Raw genomic sequence first — 21,375 nt, forward strand, 5'->3', positions numbered from 1 at the left:
CTTCAGTTCAGTCTTCCACACTGTCTAAAAACCATTAAAAAACATCAACAGACTGCTATTAAGGCATTCATCTTCCACCTTCCTGGCACAAAGTATCTCAAACTTCTGATAACAAAATTTTTAAACTATTAAAATGTCCATTAATTCTTGAAATTAGGCATCAGGCTGCAAGAAGAACTACAGTGCATGTTATCCCAAAACAGCAACTCTTTAATGATCATTCATTCAAAGGCCAAACTAAAAAAGCTACAAATACTGAGAATGTGAAGCTTTGTAGAGAAAGTTTAGGCAGAGAAAAGCCTGGGTGAACACAACTTTTAAAACAAGCAGTATTCACAAAGCTAACCCTTTAAACACATATTCCAATTGAAATTCAGTTAACCAGGTGAAATTCATTAGTTAAAGAAGTATTAAAGATTTTATTCATTAGCTAAGCAGAGGTTCAGGTGACTTAATGGAGTACAACAGACAAAAAGTTAGATGGGCAAACCACCATGAAAGACTTCCAAAGACACTGCTAGAATTCAAGCCTAGAAAAGCTTGTGTGTTTTTCATTTTGCCTACTTTATGGAAATATCCCCTTGTATCAGAAATACGCATCACTTCTAACAAAGATTTTTAAACTAAATAAAATTCTTTTGCATCTCTAGGATTCCCAAAATATCATAGGTTTACTTTGAACTATTTCATTTCAACAGAATAAAGCTAATGTCATTTAAGACTGCAAATCCCATCAACCTCCTAACTGTTTAATCAGTACAAGTAATATCTGAAATACAGCTACACTGAGGTCATGAGCAGATTTCTTCATCTACACAGTAGAAGAACAAAAAAACCTGAAATTCAGGTTCATCCATCAACAAATTTGCATGTTTCAAATGACTGAACTACCACAGCATCAGTCAAATGATAATAAAAACAAGTAAATAACAAAGAGTGAAGTACTTTCAAGAACAGTCTCTTACATCTGTTAAATAAGCAGTTATATAGGATACATTAACTGATAAAACTGTGGACTTTCAGAAGTCATTAGTCATGTTTATGTAAGAAAATTCACACGAACATCAGTCATTCTGACCTAGAAATCTTTGATTCAAACAGCAATGTGACATTGGTTTTTAATAAGGCTACAACTATTCCCATTTGACTAGATTTCTAAATATTAATTAATTCTCCAGGTCTGAACTGTCAACTCTAACGTGATTTATGAAATGCTGTACCTGTAAAATTAGCCTCTTATCTTAGTATAGCAAGGTCTGTTGTTAATTTGTTTAGTGCCAAGTGCCTGCAGTATGGTATGTAACAAATTAGGAGCTTCATATTGCACAGGACACACAGAACCCATCCAGCTACAGACTGGACTGAAATCACTGAAAACTCTGCCAACATTGTTATCCTAGAACTTTAAAAAGGGAACAAGAAAGATGTTTACTAACATGGATTACTTTCGAATTTTTAAATGATGACTCAAACTCACAGAGGCTACAAAAGTATGACTAATGTTTACTTTTACAGCATCAAAAGATCAGTTTAACAAATGAAATAGGCAAGAAGAATACATATTGGCATTCTCCTCATGTTTCCAAACAGCAAAACTTCGTAACTGACTTCAGAAGGATGCGAACAACTGTCTTGTGATTTGGCAGCATCCCATTAAGCCTTTAATAAGAATGAATTACCACTCAAAATTGAAATGCAAGGTAACAGCATTTTACTTCTACCACTTCAGAGGTAAGAATTTAATCTTCCCTCCTAATATACTCTTAGACAGACACAAATCTATTAACCCTTCTTTCAAAAAGTGATTTTTTTGCCACAAATGAAAGCATGCAGTGACCGCTGTGCATATCTTTACAGCAGAAATTACCGGCACTACTATAGGTACATTGATTTTTCACTGTGAGAAGACCTGTGAGAACAAGAAACAACCTTCTAGATACAAAAACTAAAAAACAAACAAACAAACAAATTTAGAAGCTTAATTCAGCACCTTGCTTCGACTTAAAAAAAGAAAATGTCCACTTCACCTCCCACTAGGTAACCTCCCAACAAAAATAAGTTAAAACGTCAACATAAACATATGCACACATCAGGAAAAGGTTGCTGTGATGTTGCATATCAGAGCCAGCTTCAGGCATGGACAAACTGGCAGCAATGGGCAGTGTACCAGACAGAAGTAGAGTCTGGCAATCATATGATGATGCCAGTATTATGCTCTGATACCACTTAGCCCTTCAATAGCACTGTTCTCCTCTAGGGATAAGCCTGAACCTTGTGAAACTGTTTCCCTTTTAGCTAGAACGGAGAGAGCTGCTAACAAACAGCGAGCATCACAAACCACAGTCACACCTTCTTACTATCTTGGTACTTTTCATACTGTGCTTGAAATGCAGCACAGTGGTATTGTATTTCTACTGAAATGCTACCACAGTATCTGCAACTATCTGTAGGTTTCACAGGGCTGTAGAACAGCCCTGGAAAATATTAGAAAAACTGAGACCTTTGCCTACACCTGCATCTGGGAGATTCAAGGGCTGCAGCTGAGGGAGGAATCATAACAGAGGCAAGAACAGCCAGTGCTGGGTAGGGGTTGCATTTCAGGTTTGGGGGTCACTGCCTGCCCCAGTTCTTCCACCTGCAGCAGCAGCAAGAAGTAGCGATATTTAGGGTTTCTATCCAGCCCTCCTTCTGACCTACTCCACCTTACCCAAGGAAACACTGGAACTGAAGTACACTGCTGGTTGCACTGACTGAATAGTATGCAGCACCAGGTGACAGAACCAGAGCGAAGGAAAGGATCCCTTTTCTGCCACCCTCAACCCTCACACCCATCTGATCTTGAGGTATGAGAACAGATTACCCACTTCCCAAGATTCCCTCTCATCCTCCTTCACCCCCTTGAGGCAAGTCGATTTGAAACAGACGTGAGAAGAATAAAGAATAAAATTATGTGAAGTACATGTTAATTACGTAGCTAGAACGACTGAGACAAATATTCAAGTTCTCAGTCCACGCTGTGAAGAAGATACACACTTGCTAATATTCAGCTAAGGGCCTGACACCAGGAAACGTTGACTTCTTATTTTAGTTGACATTCTAGGAGGAAAAGTGATGCTCTGCTGTCCTCCTTGCCTCTTTCTGTCAGGTCTGTAGTTTGAACAGTCTCATCCTCCAAGTTAAGCTTTAAAGGAATAAACAATCCTAAGTCTTTGTATGTTTCAGAGTCCCAACCACGAAACTAGGCTGGTATTGTAGTTTGAACCTTTGGGGGGATGCTCTAATGATCGCCTAAGTGCTCTGTGTATGGTATCATTAATTTTGTGGCACTGCTGGAGATACCTACATTACAGCTGGTTCAGTAGACAACTGGCGATAAGTTAATAAAGATATGGTTCTCATTTTTAAAGCGTATTTTAGCATAGAACAGAGTATAAGCAGCAACAGCAGAATAACTGAAACAGAGGCATATTTTTTTTTAGTAGCAACATTAATTTAGAAAGCTTAACTAGGCAACTTGCAAAGCAAAGCCTGTAAAGTTTTCACTTATATATTATGCAGTTAATACATGATCTTAACTATCTGTTCCTGCTTAGGTTTGATTTTTATTCCTTGCTATGAACTGCCTTTTTGATGACACAAGGCAATACTGTAGGATGATTACTTAACGCTAGTCACAGCAATCATTCTCTATCCAGGAGCTACAGAATTCTCCAGCACTTCACAGCAACAATTACTGCTATATTTATAAAGAGACGTCTTTGACATTCCTAGGTTTAGTATTTCCTTGACAAAGTACTATTTAAGGTGAGTATTAAAATAAAATTCAGCCTACTGAGAAAATAAGAACATATAGAAAAGAAGAGCACATGTACGGCAACGCAGTTACTTCATCCAGATCTAAACAACACTTAAAGCAAATTACACTGACGGCGATGGAATTCATTTGACCCCTCCATTCCAACAGAGTGCAAGATCAGTGTGTTGCTTCTTGTGGGAATGGTGACTGTCTAAACCCCAATCAATTTCATGCTATTATTGCCCCATCATCTAGACTTTTTATCCAGCACTTTACAGCCATCTGAGAATATGTAATCTCCTTACAAACAGAATCTGTTGAAAATTTTCTAAGCCTTCAATTATAAAGGCTTCTGTGCTCTAAAAGTCTTCAGCTGCAGATGCACAAAATTTTCACATCTGCACACTCAGAAAAATGACAAGATACAAACTGTGAACATTACTAGCTATCTGAGTAATTCTAGGAGTCAGTTTTTAATGCAAATGTAGACTACAGAATCAATTCGGCCATACAGCATCTAATTAGCGATGGCAAGTCTAGATTCTTGAGAAAGATAGTTGAAGATTGACTCCATATCCGACACATTCTTTGCATCCAAAGGAAGAATATATTCAGCAACACTATGGAAAATCTAATGAGAAACTTAAGTAACTTCCATTGAAACAAAGAAACATCTATGCAGTAATCCATATTAAATTTTAAAACACCTGCTTGCCCGCATACTACACTACAAGCGCAACATCCTGCAAGTCTCATTCTGAGCTCTGTATCTGCAAATAAGAAATTAACACAATGAGCTTTGCATAAGGTTTTTAAAATGGAAGTGTAGCACTCATCAATCACCTAATTAATTCAAGGCACTATGGAAGTCCTCCTCATCAGGAAAATCTTTACTTGTGTTGCATTTATAACCTTGGTAAGTATGTATGGACATTTAAGCCATTTTCAAATAATCAACATCACAATTTGGAGCAGCAATACCTACAGGCAAAAGCACTTATGACAGGTAAAGAGTCTTTCCTAGTGCCCACAACCCAAACCTATGGCGTTAGACCTCACGGTAAGAATGCTCTACCTGTGTAAGAGCCCATAAGATAGAGGGTGGTCCTGTGTTCACCCGAGCCAGAACTGACATAACTCTGCAAAATGGAAGAACAACCAGGCAATTTTATTTCAGAAAAATCTCACACTCCTTTCTTTTTAACTTACATTCATGTCAGTGGAATGGTTTTATTATTAATTCTAATACATACACTACATGAATTGTCCCTAATTAGCACATTTTTATGTATTTTAAGTCCTTATACGGCCACAAATCTTTTATTCTGGAATTCCTCTGGATATGCACCTACCATGGTTTTATGTGGAAGCTGCTATCACCTTGAACACGCAAGCCTCTGCACCTCACTGGACAACAAACATGTAAGGAGTCATGAGCACATTAACTCTACCTCATTTTTCACAAGAGGCACAGAACAGGCTTGCACAGTTCTTGCTAAACTTGATTGAAAGATAATTAATAAGACAAGTCCACCAGAAAGAAAAAAGAAAAGCTTTGACTGATATGGAGTTTAATATCATCCTAATTCTGATGGTTTTAGAGAGTTAAATATGTGACTTTTGATTGTTTAGTCTTTATGTTTTTATATCAAAATATCCGGATATGTAATTACTCGTAGCATTCTGAGATAGTATCAAGTATTTGTGATGGCTCCCGAGACTGCCCTGTATTTAGAGAAGCTCAAATGATCTGCAGGGGTTTTGGTGCAAGTAGGGCCATTTGAAAAGAGAAATACACATCCTGCAAGTTGACTGTCAATCACAAGCCTAATGTTTGATCAAAGAATTGGCAGCAGTACTGTCATTCTGAGCTTCTTCAGGTTCAAAATTGGTCATGGACCTGGTTTTGATTTCAGATTTTGCAACTCTGAACAAACCCACCCACTCAGAAAAATGTGGCAAAGACTCCCTTGTTATACTAAGATTAGTAAGAATGATAATGTAACAAAATGGCAGAAAGTTTTGCAGTGATGTGGCCACTCAACTTCAAAAATGATGGAAATTTTGAGTCAAAGGAGGAAGAAATTTCTGTTCCTGGAATCCAGCTGAGAAACAAAACTCCTCCTTTTTGTAATATCTTTAGAATAATCCCTAAGGGTAAACCAGTAGAAAGCCAAGGCAGAAAAAAAGGTGGGTGACACAATCAGCAGGGCACCCATTTTTTCAGGGCCAACATTCAACTAAGCTCAATGGAAATCCTGAAGAATACCAGAATGTTTACAGAATATCCATTAAGAATATCAGAATGTCCCCAATGTATTTAAGAAGGATTACAGCATTCCTACTGCCACTACTTGGCATGGTATTTTCCCTGCCTGCAATAAGATGTTACGCTTCGCAAGTGCTAAAATTGGGAACTGCATGCTGCCAGTAGCTCAATGACATAAAATTCTACAAGGAGCATACAGTCACTCAGCTTCTTCAGAGAACCCAGGGCACCTCCACTATTTTTGCTAAAAAACTGAGCTTTTGAGAGCACTCCATAATCACAATTTGTATTTTTCACAAAATATACCACCATCTGAAACCACGATACGCTTCCTATCACCACTGTAGTGGGTGTATATCTGCCTACAACTTCAGACACTTCCCCTGATGTCTATTAGGCTTTTTCATTACTTTTTCTCTGTCTTGCTTTTGAACTACTCCATATCTCAAGGCAAATTATTATGAAAAGCATTGGTTTTATCCATATTAAAAGGCATACTTTGCCAGTGAATTCTGCCATTCGTAACATGTAACAACATTTTAGACCTAAGAAGAAAGTGATGATGACATTTTTCTTGGGACAGTTAAAATTCCCAAGAGGTTTCAAAGGCAAGATGGAAAAAGAATCATTTGAAAATTTTTACAGGCAAAAACTGAATGCTTGTTTTCTTTTTTATGGACATACACTTTACCCCAGATACTACGCTACAACTGGCACCCAAATTGATGACAGTATAGGTTCTCTATCTTTTGACAGCATCGGCTTCTTGAGAGGCATCAATTCTCTGCTCAATACAGTATTAACTACCACAAACTCAAAAACCCCTGTAGTGCTATGTTTGCCTCTTTCTGAGTGCTCTTGGACTACTCTGTGGCACAATAAACCTTGTATGCTGCAACTCTGAAAGCTTTGCACCGAATTCAAGAATATGTTCAAGAGGGTGTTTCTTACAGATCAGATTTGTGCTGTACTTGTTCTTAACACGATGGAGGCACCTTAACTCCAAGGTCTTCTAAGTTAAAGGAACGAGGATCGGCTTGGCAGGAAGGAGTTGAAAGACCATTAGCTGAACAATGTATTTTAAGAGCAAAATATCCTTTCTGTGAAAAATCTAATACTAAAAATCAGTGAGGTGAACATGACTGCTTCACAAGAAGTAACAGAGGGAACAGAGGACAACTAGCTCCCAAGCCACTTTTTTCAGTCTACTAGTACAGAATAGCAACCTGTAACATTTAAACAACTATAGCAGACTCCTATTAAACTGATCCCGAAAATACCTGCTATCTTGTAGCAAGATCTAATATGTGCCCAGAAGAGAATACTAACTTTTGTAATAGTCTGAAATACAGAGTACAACAAAGGAAATTTATTATTTATTGCAAGTACTTTAATTGTATTTTAACTACTTGGGAGTATGTGGCACAGCCTTCATCTCTATTACATAATAAAGTCACCTACATGCTCAACGCAGTGGCAATCGAGAAAGTACCAGCTACACCAAAATGTAGTTGAACCAACTTCACTTCCCATTAAGTGAAATTTAAGAAATCAGTGTGGATGCAAGATGGCCTGGCAGACTGCTTCTACGCTGTAAATACAAGACACAGTAAAAAGTAAACAGGACCCTTAGAAAGGCTCCAGATCCCCCACATTACAGATGATATTTAAGCAGTGACAATCTTATTTCTGGCAGAACATTTAAACCGTTACAGCACCATAGAAGAGCTTTTATTTTGTATAACCCTCAACAGTCAAGAGCCTGTTACTTGAACTTCTGTGTAACATGACAAAGGGTAAATCAAGCCAGAATCAGATATTAGATATTGAACCACTCTGTACAAATTATGGCAACATAAGGTTCTTCAGCATATAGGAATTAAAAGTATCTACAGTGTTCTGGTTGCATGTCTAAGTCAGTTTAGCAAGTTAAAATACGGTAGCTTTTCATCCAAAAATCCTTATATATTTGCTGTTTAGTACATTTCTTAATGCACCTGCTATTCTTCCTCCTGCATTTAGGTCGGTCTCCCCACCTGAATTCTTTGACTATACTTTCTTTCCACTGGTCTCTCTGTAGGTAGATCATATTTAGTACAAGAATCTGGATCTCTCACAGTGCACCTGTTGAACTCCATCTGTTGCAATATCGACTTACTGACTTTTTAATACAATGACTGCTGAGAAAATAAAAATTGTTTCAGAGTGGATAATACAAAGCACCATCAGAGCAGAACAGACACAGTCTAACTTGAACAATTTCTGTCCCATAATTAACACCAGGTTAAAAACCTAATTTTATCTAACTTAAATATGTCTGCTCAAATTCTGCTTAACCCTTCAGTAAGCTGGCATAAATAGACACAAACATTGCAGTCACAAGGACTGCAGAAGCGATCAATTTTTACCTGTGGGTATGTATGTATATAGATAGAACTACCTGCAGAACAAACCAAACAATACACACAGGGTTTACAGGAACCTAGAGACAGATCTAATTATGCCCTAAACAAATAAAGCTGAGAAGAAAAATGCATGAATAAAGCCCAAAGTGCAAAAGGGTAAGAGAAAAAAAAAATATTCCCAACTCTAGGATGCCTTGTACTGAATTACACATGCAAATTTAACTGTGGCAGTTATCCTTCAACTAACCTTTGCTAGCTAAAAGGAGTGCAGAAGCGCTTCTAATCCGCTGCTGTCTGCAAATCGGACAAATTAGCTTGAATCACAGCTAAAAAGCAAACCACTCTAAAGACGCCATAAAAGACAACAAAAAATGCTTCTATAAATACATCAGCAACAAAGGGAGGGCTAAGGAGAACCTCCATCCTTTGTTGGATGTGGAAGGAAGCAGTGACAAAGGATGAGGTGCCTAATGCTTCTTCGCCTGTCTTTTACAGTTAAGACCACCTGTTGTTTGGGTATCCAGCTGCCTGAGCTGGAAGACTGGGATCAGGAGCAGAACAAAGCCCCCATAATCAAGGGGGAAATGGTCAGCAACCTATAACACCACTCAAACACATGCGAAGCTCTGTGCGCTCCACCCAAAGGTACTGGAGGGAGCTGGCAGAAGTGTTCACCAAGCATTTTCAATCATTTCCCAGCAGTCCTGACTAACCAGAGAAATCCCGGTAGACTGAAGTGAGCAAATGTGATGTCCACCTACAACATGGGTGTGAAGGAGGATCCAGGAAACTCCGGGCCTGTCAAACTCACCTTGGTGCCAGGGAAGGTTACGGAGCAGATCATCTTGAGCACAATCATGCAGCACATACAAGACAACCAGGGCAGCAGGCCCAGTCAGGATGGGTTTATGAAAGGCAGGTACCTCTTGACCAACCTGATCTCCTCCTACGACAAGGTGATACACTTAGTGGATAAGCAAAAGACTGTGGATATTGTTTATGTTGACTTTACTGCAGCCTTTGACACCATTTCCCACAGCATTCTGGAGAAATTGGCTGCTCATGGCTTGGACAGGTGCACATCCTGTCTGGATGGCCAAGCCCGAAGAGTGGTGGTGAATAGAGCTGCATCCAGTTGGCCACTGGTCACAAGTGGCGTTCCTCAGGGATTGGTGCTGGGGTCAAGCCAGTTTAATACCTTTATCAATTATCCGGATGAGGGGATTGAGTGCACCCTCAGACAGTCTGCACATGTTGGGCAGGAGTGTTGACCTGCTGGATAGCAGGAAGGCTCTGCAGAGGGATCTGAACAAACAGGAATGATGGGCCAAGGCCAATTATATGAAGTTCAACAAGGTGAAGGGCTGGGTCCTGGACTCGGGTAACAACGACCCCCCTAAACACTGCGGGCTTGGAGAAGAGTGGCTGGAAAGCTAAATGGTGGAAAAGGACCTGGGGGTGCTGGTTGACAGCAGCTGAACGTGAGCCAGTGTGTGGCCAAGAAGGCCAATGGCATCCTGGCCTGTATCAGCAATGGTGTGGCCAGCAGGACCAGGGCAGTGATTGTCCCCCCGTGCTCACCACTGGTGAGGGCACACCTCAAATCCTGTGTTCAGTTTTGGGGCAAAAAGAACACTGAGGTGCTGGAGTAAGTCCAGAGAAGGACAGTAAAGCTGGTGAAGAGCCTGGAGCACAGATCCTATGAGGAGGAGCTGAAAGAGCTGGGGTTGTTCAGCCTGGAGAAAAAGAGGCCTATGGGGAACCTTATCACTCTCTGCAATCACCTGAAAAGAGGTTGTAGCCCTCTAGGGCTAGGGTAGTCGGGGTTCAGCCTCTTCTCCCAGGTTACAAGTAATAGAACAAGAGGAAATGTCAAGTTGCGCCAGAGGAGATTTAGATTAGGTATTTGGAAAAATTTCTTCACTAAAAGAGTTGTTAAGCATTGGAACAGGCTGCCCAGGAAGTGGTTGACTCACCAACCCTTGAAGTGTTTAAAAGAGGTGGGACATGCTAGTGCTGGGTTAACGGTTGGACTCAATGATCTAAGAGGTCTTTTTCAACCCAAATTATTCTATGACCTCAACTACTTTAACTGATTTTATTCTGAAGCAGATTAAAAGTATCCGCATGATCTATTAATACAGTCCAACAGAAGGGATGATGGCCCCTAGCTAAGGGCAAAAAGAGTTCCAGCTGTTTGCAAAGTGACTGTGTATCCTCACACTGGAGCAAATTAATGTGGGAGTAGAATGTCACCAATAAAATAAAGAAGCTGAAAGCAGAAAGTGGCCTTCATCCTTCCTCACAATACAGTGGACTTTATCTTTCTAACCATATTTTGCATTCAGACACTTTGAGTATCTGATTTAGTCTCAAATATGTATGGCAAGCAGAATTTAAAATCAGTTATCAACTACTTTTATATCTTTCATACTGTTTTAAGTAAGTTTAAATTAAGAAGAAACCCTAAATTTTCACTGAAATTAATTTAACCTGTTAAGAATTGTACTTAATGGTTACCAGTGTTCCTTTAAAGACTACGCACAAGAAACACAAGTGTAATAACAAACTATTACTTGCTTTTTAGGTATTTACACAGAAATGCTAAATATTAAGTGTACTGTGATGACAGCAGTGCTAGCATTTAAGACAGTATTTATAATTAATATTAAATTCCTGCCATGTACAATGTGAAATTGAAGTTACATGTTTATTTTCTCAATATGTGATAGAATTTTTAGTATTGCTCAGTCTTACTGTACCATAGATATTGAGCTATTTCACCATGCTACTCTCTCATTTTAGTAAAATCCAATTAATGCTTAGGAATGACCTTAAAACATGAAGGTGGGGGAACAGTGTTATGATGAGCTAGGCTTGTTATTACACACATATCCTTTGAAGTTGTCACAAATGTTTTTACAGAAATATTCACAGACTACACCCACCATGGCCGCCTCTATCCTATGTCCAGGGACATGCCCTTTCAAAAGCAAACCACCTCAGTTGGCTATACTGGTATATACAGTTTGGTAGCTACAGCCCCTCTTAGAACAGTAAAAGGACAAGTTTCATTTCTAAAGCCATTTCACCAAATTGAAGTACATCCTTCCCCTGCTTTCTCCCCTCTGACATAAAATGAATGTCTGGTTGCCCATGAAAATGGGGAAAGGAGGATACTAAAGCAAGAGGTTCAGTTTCAATTCAGGTGGGATTGAAAAGTTGTGTACTGCAGGGGTGAGAGTTGTTGGGAAGGACTCGGTCTAAGTTCTCAAGGGACAGTTCTTAGGTCACATAATCCTAAATCTTCTCTCTCCTTGCTCTCCAAACTTGAATTAAACTGGTCTGTTGCAGGACTTTTCATGCTTCAATCCCCACCAGACCTCTCAACTCTCTCTCCACAAATGCGCTGTTCTGTGGCTTTCTCTTCTTGAAGGTAGCCCGGAAAGAAGACAGCAGATGGCACCATGTGGAACACACTCTCACAAAGTAAAACCATGATCTGCATATCTAAGAATGTTTCGTTGAAACCAGAGTGCAATGGAAGCGTAAGGAAAAAAGGACCCTGAAGCTGACTTACAAAAGCAAAAGGCAGAAAATAAAATTCAGTGATGGAACAATTACAAGCGTGACATATTTCACACAAAACATACCATCCGATCTTGTGCCAAGCAAAAACTGGGCTTTACTGTGGGAGGGTGGGGAGAATGTTGGTGAAGTAGTGGTGGAATACAAAATTAAAGCACAAAAAATTCCTTGGCTCCTGTTTAGCCATAGGAGAATAATTACAGTTGTCATTACTAGCTGACCTGAGACATCACAAATTAAGATACTGTTCCTAATGTTTAAGATAGTCTCTCCCAGTGTCAAGATCCATTTTCTATTTGGCAAATGAAAGATTAAAACTGTTACAGAGTAAAATTAATTGTGAGACATATGCAATAGCTTTTCAAATGTTACTTCAGACATCTGACAATAGATGAATCATTCTAGTCACCTGAGTAAGATAAAACAGTCAAAACACAGTAGCATTACACAGCTTCTTGGAGAACTCAAACACTGCATTGGCTTTCATGACTTTTCTCCTACAACAGTGAGTCAAAGGGATGTCCATTTACTGTTACTGTTGCCATCGATACAACGCCAAAGTTCCGATTTTGTTTTACTGAATTTCTAAATTAGAAGAATTGCTACTTCAAGGCATTTTATCTATTGCCAGAGAAAGAATTAAAGACATTTTAAAGACCATTAATACCCAAATGACCAAATATTTCAGCCATGAAGATGAAATCGCCTTTTTCCAAGATAAATGTTTCAAACAATATTTATGGAATTCTCAGTTATTTAACTGAGCTTCCAAATGCTGCTTGGGATAAGTTTAGAATAAGGAGAAAGCACATTCAACGTATGCAATAGACTATATATAAAAAGGTGGATAAACATAGAAAACTACTCAGGAAAGGAAGGCTTGTTTTATTAGGTTTTGCTTTTGCATCACTCTATTTTCAAATCCTCTGGCTATAGCACAACATATTCTATTAAACGTGTTCTTCTCAATCAGCTGCATCCTCAAAAAAGTACTTTCCATGCCTAGACTTTCTTAACATACCAATCTATTGTGAAGATAGGAATAAAAATAAGTAAAATCACACTACTTGAATTTAAAGAAGTTGGCTACCATTTGTAACATAATAATTGCAAAAAGAGAATACAGAGATTGAAAAAATAAAACCAAGAGCTCAAAAAATGTAGACTGACCAGCCACGTGTGCTAGAACAGTTTAAAATTACATCATTACATGTTATTTTTCCCTTCTGTAAAATCCAAATTAAACCAACAGGATACAGAGTGCCCATACATGCAGTGAACCACTATTTTAAATAAATGTAAATAATACTGTGTAAAACAGTCTAGAAGAAAATAGCAATCCCACTAAGAACACCACCAAAAATCAATACGCAAGCCAAACTCACATCCTCCATTCCAAAGTAGTTTCCCAAGGATTTTGTTTAAGTGAGGGAAGTTTTGAAAAGGTGTTTTGCAATTCTTCATGGATTATCAGCTGAAGAGAACCTGAACATGCTCTTTTACCTAACAAACTAATATAACCCATATAAACTGACTGCCACAGAAAATTGTATGATAAGCATTGTAACACCCAGAAGAAATTATCATTTACAGTTATTTATGTTAGATGGGCTCTGGAAAAGTAACATTTGATACTGGACTTGGGTCCCCCATAGCAGACAGACATTTTAAATATTGTTCCTTGTTCTTAAAGCGCTCATGGACAAACACTCAGTTATTACTTGTTTAAAACAGACCATTTCTTTTTCTAAAGCACAGGAACATTGCCTCACATAATAGCAAGAACTTTGGAAGGATAGGAAGCATTTCATTCTCTAACATGCCAAAGGAGCTTCTACCCCAGGAAAGCAGCAGTAAGTTGGGAAATACAGAAGCTGATCTATTTTGTTTGTATCTATATCCTTAAATTCATTCGCCAGGCTGCTTCAACTTATGTAAGGTGTGGTGCAGCATTAGGATCAATTTCACAGTACCTCTCCAGCCCAGACCTAGCAGCTACCCACATTAAAAACATCTGAGTTTGATTCCCAGTAACAGCTCAGATGAAGACCACAAACACTGCTCAGCTAGGGGGCCAGAAATAAAGTCTATGTGCTGGACATACTATAGCAATACATGTCCTAAGTTCACTTTGTTCTCCAAGCAAGTAGTAAGACTGATGGCTCCAAGAAGTTTTGCTAAACGAGTTAATAATAATGAAAACATTGTTACACATCCTGCTACAGGGTGCAGGCTCCACAGGCCCCAAAAGTAGCAACTTTAATGGCTTTTCTAAGTAGAAAAAAGCCCTCAGGAACAGCCCTAAATGTCAGTACAAATGTACTTCAAATGGCTCGCAAGAATGGAATTTTCAAAAATTCAAGAGGAAACTCTGCAACACATGCACAGTTAGACATCAAATGGGAAATAACCTGACTAAATTAGAGGAGATTCTTGTGGAACAGCAGAGATACCTCCCTAAACTCAGTGTAACCTCAATCCATTTAAAATCTATTAGTTCCTACAGGATTTTGAATTTTCCTGCTACCTATACTGGCCAAAATTTTTATTCTCCCCTTTCCCCACCAGTTCAACATGAGACAGATTTAAAAACATGAATATTAGGATTACAGGCTGCCAAAACTAGAGACTATTAGAGAGAGTTATGATAGGAAGCAAAAGCTAGCCTTCATAAACCACTCTAACCCTATGTAATCAAATCAAATTTCTGCTTTAAAAACCAAACATATTAAGCTGTTCAAATAATAGGGTATCAGCCAAAAAAAAAAAAACCTCCATTCAAGGATTTTCATTGTAGCATTTGCTCTAGTTAGTCAAGTGTTTGTGAGTGTTTGCTGAAGACCATTTAAAAAAAAAATCATGGCATTAAAAGCTAAACTTGATGGTTCAGCTGACCCAGCCTACATAAAACATTTGGATATGTTTTCCTTTTCATGTTTCATTCTGCTATCCATAAATCAATAAAAGGGTCAACACTTTGCAAGCATTCTGTCTCACCTCATATGTTTTCCAAAAGAAGTCTGTAGGGAGTCTCTGTACTCAACCATATTCTGCACATGTTTTATGAAGACTGCCCCTCCTACCTATCATGCATAACCCCTTTCCGGAACCACATGAAATCTGATTAGGCGTTCACCCCAATTACAAGTAGTGCAAGTGAGGAAAGAAGCACTGCCTGCTAAGTAAAGATGGTAGAAGACAGTAATACATGCAGAGCAGGGATTTGATTCTTACATGACTGCTATTTTATGAGGCCACACAGTGAACTGCTTTTCAGCTGCATCACTCCAACTGAACAAATCTAGCCTGAGGTCTCCCCACTCACAAAGCAGTTTCTGCTATGCCTTCAACTCTGTCCAATGGTCTTTTTCCAAATTATCCTCCTTCTATTACATTTCTAATATTTACCTATTTTTGCAATTTCAGAAGCAGTCGAGAAGTCCAGTACAGTCAAGTACACATCATCTTGACTGTTACCACCGTATCAACCTTACAGAAAAATTTATTTGGCTTCAAAACAGCCAAGTAGGTCAACAGTACCTTACAACTGAGAAGCCCCAAAAGCCAGGCTAACCTGTGCTAACAGAGCTTCTCAACCCATGTCATACTGCAGTAGAAGTGATCAAAAAAAAGATGCCTGATTTGGATCCTCCTCATTTAAAGGGAAGGTGGTGGTGGGGTGGTAAAGTCTGGAAGACTACTGTCACAAAAAAATCTCTGACCGTTCCTTTCATAAACACACAGGCACCACCGAATCAGACCTGGACTCTACGCTGGAATATTTTTCCTACTATAATAAAATGGCAGAAAGGAGTTTGAATTACCTGAAATTCTGCTAAAATTATTAGTATTAAAAACATTCAAATGTTAACAGTAAATATAATCTTAAAAAATGTATTTCAATAAAATAGAAATAGAGTACTTTTCACTTCACAGAATCAAAGCACCTGTGAATGAAGAGTGTGTAGTAAGTTTTTAATATGAATCTCATGAAATTTGCAATATCTCAAAATTAATTCAAAGTGATTATATTCAAACTGAATTGGAATCAGATGCTTTCCTGAGGTCTGGAAGTTGTCTAAGATTATAAACAAAAGGAATTGTTTTGGGAAAAATTCCTAAAGTCAGTGAGAAATGTTTCCTAGACAGATCCACATTTATGCACTTCACTTGAATAGGACTGTGTAGTGGGTTGAAAGGCTTTAGAAAGGTAGATCCAGTCTGGAGACAAAAGTGCCTGTAAACTCTCAAGAACACATTTACTACACAGTCTGCTGTCTATTTGCCCAGCAAGAGGCACCAGCAGGGAAGCACTGGCCAGATGAATTACCTGGGTGGGCATTGTTAATTGATATTATTGACACTATCATCCTCTTTACACAATTTTTTCCCCTCTGCTTATGAATACCAGCTTAGCGTGCTCTTACTCACCTCTTCTTTCATCACTCCTGTTGCTCCAGTGTCTTAACATGCTCTGTATTTATTTGTACATGCCTTCCCTCTGTCACTCCATTCCAGTTTATCCTCTAACATCAGTCACTATTTACATTCCCTGTCGATGTTCATATTCTTCCTCAAAAATAAGAGACTAAACTGTAATATAAAAACTGGTGGCAAATCAGCTCAGGAAACTAAAGTGTTACTGTATTTCAACAATTTACCTCATTGAATCAACTTACTATGACTGCTTTAGAGCAAGCATGAAGAAAAAGCAGGACTGCCCAGTGGATGACAGAGGAGAACTACTCCAAAAGTCAGCTATCAGATCAGGTAACTACACAAACCCACAACCTCCAGTGATCGATCAATTCCATACACCACTTTTAATGTTCACTTCAGTCACACTTATAGATGCTAACTTATATTAATGAAACAAGTTTATAACAGCACAAGAATCCATCTGGCAAACATGATTTGAACGTAATAAAACCTGCATTTTTGACAGTGCCTGAAATAAAAATCTCAAGTTCCTTTAACCTGTCTACCTTTGAAACTCAAGCAATGACACTGCCCCTAAGTTTATTTTCACCCGTTCATCCCCAGCCACCAAACCCCACTAACGTCAGATGATGGTATCAGTGATGACAAAGTGTATCGCTATTATATCTACCAGCCATATTTGCTACCAGGACAATTATGTTACCTCAGAGCGAGGTACAATAAGCAACAGTCACCGCTAATGGCCAGTAAAAAGCAGATGGTTTGAGCGATCAATGCTGCTGGTTTGGAAGAGGCAAAGATGTATATGAGACTGTGGTAGTGCTCTTCAGTACCAAGAGCTGGCAAGGATGTAGAAGACAACATTCCCGGCAGGAGAAAGTAGGCAAATGGAACTAATAAAGCCTACACTGGTGCACCATCCTGCATGTGCAAATTGGTACAGAGAGGGTTTCATGCTCACACATACGAGCTTCGGTATTCCAGCCTAAGAAAGATTTCAGTAAGGTAACTGATATCAATCTGGCTTTTAGCAAGATGTTAAAATTCTCAGGGGAAAGAGAAGTTTGATCTCATGTTATGGAATATGATTAATGATTCAGATACAGTTCTCACACGTGTGACTTAATGGTAAGAACTGTACAAACAGAATGAATCTACTATTTTGACAGTACTCCCTGAAGACTACTGATGTAACCAAAGTTGTTATCATTTCACTTGGTAGCAGTATCAGAATGCAACAGTCTTGGTAGATATATATATCTGTCTTGTATGTATACATATGCACACATACAGATTATTTTATATACATATATATATATATAGGCATATATGTATCTGTAGTGGTTTGGTCCAAAATACTCATTACTGTTTATCTGCTGTGAGATAAGAGTTAGGAGAAATGCAAAACAGGCACCAAACTTGAAAGAATATAAAGAAGTTTATTAACAGACCTAAAAGAAGAAGGAAAAAAAATTATACCACCTTCAGAACTCTCCTCCTCCCCCCACCTTCCTCCCTTCTCCCACTGACAATGTGAAAAGACAACCCTTAAGATGTTCAGTCTGTTTACCACTTCCATAATAACCTTGTTCAGTCCATTTAGAAAGAGAAGTCTCTTCTTGCTCATGCTATGAAAACATTATCACAACGAGACAGCCGCCCACTTCCAAATATTGTTCAGTCCATTTAGGAAGAGGAGTCTCTCTGCCTGCGTGTGAGTCCTTTCCCCCGACTTGCAGCTTTTCCCGCAACTGCTTTCGAGGGTCCACTCTTGAAGTTTTCTGGGGTACAATTTTAAGGTTGAGCCGTTCAGAAACAAAAACAGAGGCCCTTCTCCTTCCCTGGGAGCAAAGGGTCTTCATCATCTTCATCGTTAGGACTATCTCTGGGAGCATCTCTAGGAACTGAGGTTTTCTCCTTTCCCATTTGGAGCAAAAGTCCTCATCTGGTTCATCTCTACGGACTGAGGTTTTCTCCTTTCCCGTTTGGAGCAAAAGTCCTCATCTGGTTCATCTCTCCCTGTCCAAACTTCTCATGAAATTACAGCTGCGTCAGCATCTGCCTATCTCAGCGCAGGTGCTTTTGCTCACGAGTTGAACACTCCACCCCCCATATCTTCATGAAATTACAACAGGATACTCTGATATATCGTAGCTTCACAACAGAATTTCAGCTTTAAGCATCTCCTCTCTCTCTTCCCTCAGGTTTTCAGCTCTTCATAGCAATAAAAGGGTTACTCTCACCTCGGCCTTGCAGCTTTGCAGCTGGAATGTTGAATTTTTCTTATCGCAGTGGAGAGGGGGGAGAGCCGAGCCGCTCCGGCTGCCCACGGCAAGGCAGTGGGGGGGGGTTCCACGGCTGGAACAGGTCCATGGCTTCATGATGGCCGTGGCCCGGCCCGGCCTGGCCCAAGCAGGGCCTGGCCGGGCCCGCTGGCCCCCACACGGGGCCCGCAGCCACCTGTCCCAGTGCCGGAAACGAGAGAGAGCTTGGAGGGGGAGTTTGCCTATTCTTAAATGTGGATCACAGAGGTGATCACAACTTTAAGTGGCTTAGAGAATTGTCCATATTCAAACTGGCCAGCTGATAGGTTCTGTCAGTTCCCAGAGGAAACTGTAAGCACCCCTTAGCAAGGACGTCCCTTCCGGGACTACGCTTGCTAACCTATGACAGTATCTGATGGAAGCAGCCAAAAGAAATAGCATATGGGCATGCTGGAGCTGTACTTTAGAAAACGAGTGCATAGAAAGTAGCCCCTGTGCAAGTGCTCCATGATTTTGGTTGCCTTGGTTCTGCAGCCATGTTGGCATTTAAGGCAGCATCTGACAGTAAGAATGCTCTCACTCGACAGCAGAGTTAAACCTGCTGTTGTACTTTCACGAACAGCTTTCACTCTGCACTCGTCTGTACACAGCACCAAAATGAAGCTCTTGGTCCATACAGCCGTCAAACCAGCCAACAGATGAACCAAATGTTGGACATGAAACCTGTCCATTGCAATGTACCATCACTATTTATGTTTCAGGTTCTTGGCCTTACAACGAAATCCTGGAAGTAAATGCGGGAGGCCTGCCAATGGCACATCTTAATGTCAGTGCTGCCTGACTTCATGTATCAGCTCACCTGACTTAGAAGCTGCCAAGAAGTACACACATCTCAAAGTCTCTGGACCAGCTCAAGTATGGAAAGTAAACATGACATGAGAAATAAACCAAAAAGTGAAAATATTGCACAAAACAGGTAGTCAGTGTGAAAAAAAACCCTACTCATGATGTACAGGTCACAAGTTCTTAAGTGACAGCATGGTGACCTCAAAACACCAGTTTGGTTTACCTTGCACAGGCATTGTACTTCAATGGAGATCAAAAACTAAAGACTGTTCTCTCTCTACTACCTTGGCCTATCGTACTACATTTGGGTCACTCTGGAAGAAATGCCAACACAAGTGAGTCTCAGTGGCTGATTGCACAAAATGAGCAAATCTCTCTTCTACCCCAAATTAAAACCTAATTTTACTGTCAGAAAGGCAGCTTGAAAGAGACATCAGGAAAAAAAGGTATCTGATTCAATTAATATGTAGAAAACCCAAAGCAATTCTGCCTTTCTTCCCACCCTTGATGGTTTCATATGTTGATAGTAGTAAACTGGATTCCAAAGTAAATGGGAAAGCTTTCTACACCTTAGAGGGAACAATATTTTTCCATTCAAAAGAATAAATGATTTGCCTAATGCTCATCATGTTATCAGATATACCTCAGCTTCCTCTCTGAAGCACAAAACAAATACTAGAGAATAGGTGACCGACTTATCAACACACTGCAAGATAGCCTATGTGAGCTTGACAGAAAAAGCCAAAAGAATTGAGAAAAACATCAAACTGTTCCACAGCAAAGTCCACAGCTACTGTCCTGAAGAAAAAAAATTCCAGTTTACCAGGAGAAGCTGCTAAAGAAGTGGTTAAAAAAAAAGATTAAAAGCAGTGCACTGTTACTAGTCTCTCTTCACAAGCTCCTTTCCCTTTTCTGAATCATATTGCATTCAGACTTGTAAGACCCTTACAACTATGAAAAACCATTCCTACCTAGCTATTCCACACTGTTTGAGAGAGCACCATCATTTTTTACTCTTTCCAACATTTTTGCTGCTGCAATAGAGAAAGCCCTTTGTTTTCACTCAGTTTCTACCATTTTAGGTTCTCTTTCCTACTAATTAACTTAAGTGCATTTTCCTCTACCATTTCTGGCATGCAGCAACAGGACACTGGCATGATTCTTGACATTTCAACTGCTTCTCACAGACCTGCATTAAAATCAATGAGTTTTGTCAACTTCATCTATTTCCTAATTAACAAGGGTACATCCAGCAGCACAGGCAGCAATGCCTTCTGTTAGTGTACTCAGGAAGATGACTTTGCATCAATTTACACATTGCTTTAAACAGGAGTTTATCTTTACAGCCATATCATGACTATGAACTTAACTCCCATAGCACCATTTTAGTATCCTTCAGGGCTTAATAATAAGTTACGCAACTCAGCACTGTAAAATTTTCATTTATCCAACAAGGATGAGTCTTGATTATAAAAATCAGATAAAATTTGCACAAAAATGTAGGTTGCATGCTTAAAAGTTTCCTCCATAATAGAAAGGAAAGCCTTTATGCTTAAACTGAAATTAGAACTACTCCACAGGATACAACCTCAGGTTCACAGTCTCATTGCAGATGTGTTTAAACTACACTCCTCCTCATTCTTAACTTTATTAATTGGAAGTTTGTACTTCTTCCACTCATTTGTGTTTGCAGAAAAACACTTAAATCATGGGCAATTACTTGACATTTTGAAGATATTTTGAGATACTTGGTTTTCGCATCAGAAA

General features: G+C 39.3%; 1 protein-coding gene across 1 annotated transcript in view; it reads right to left on the reverse strand.

Annotated features, from left to right (window-relative positions):
- The window catches only part of STT3B (STT3 oligosaccharyltransferase complex catalytic subunit B), a 52,538-nt gene that overhangs the window by 29,362 nt on the left and 1,801 nt on the right, over positions 1 to 21,375 (reverse strand). The gene's annotated exons all lie outside the window — the stretch shown is intronic.

Source organism: Corvus kubaryi, unplaced genomic scaffold (assembly GCF_017639235.1).
Source record: "Corvus kubaryi isolate FWS band 111438036 unplaced genomic scaffold, C.kubaryi_AGA036_p1.0 37398, whole genome shotgun sequence".
NCBI lineage: Eukaryota > Metazoa > Chordata > Aves > Passeriformes > Corvidae > Corvus > Corvus kubaryi.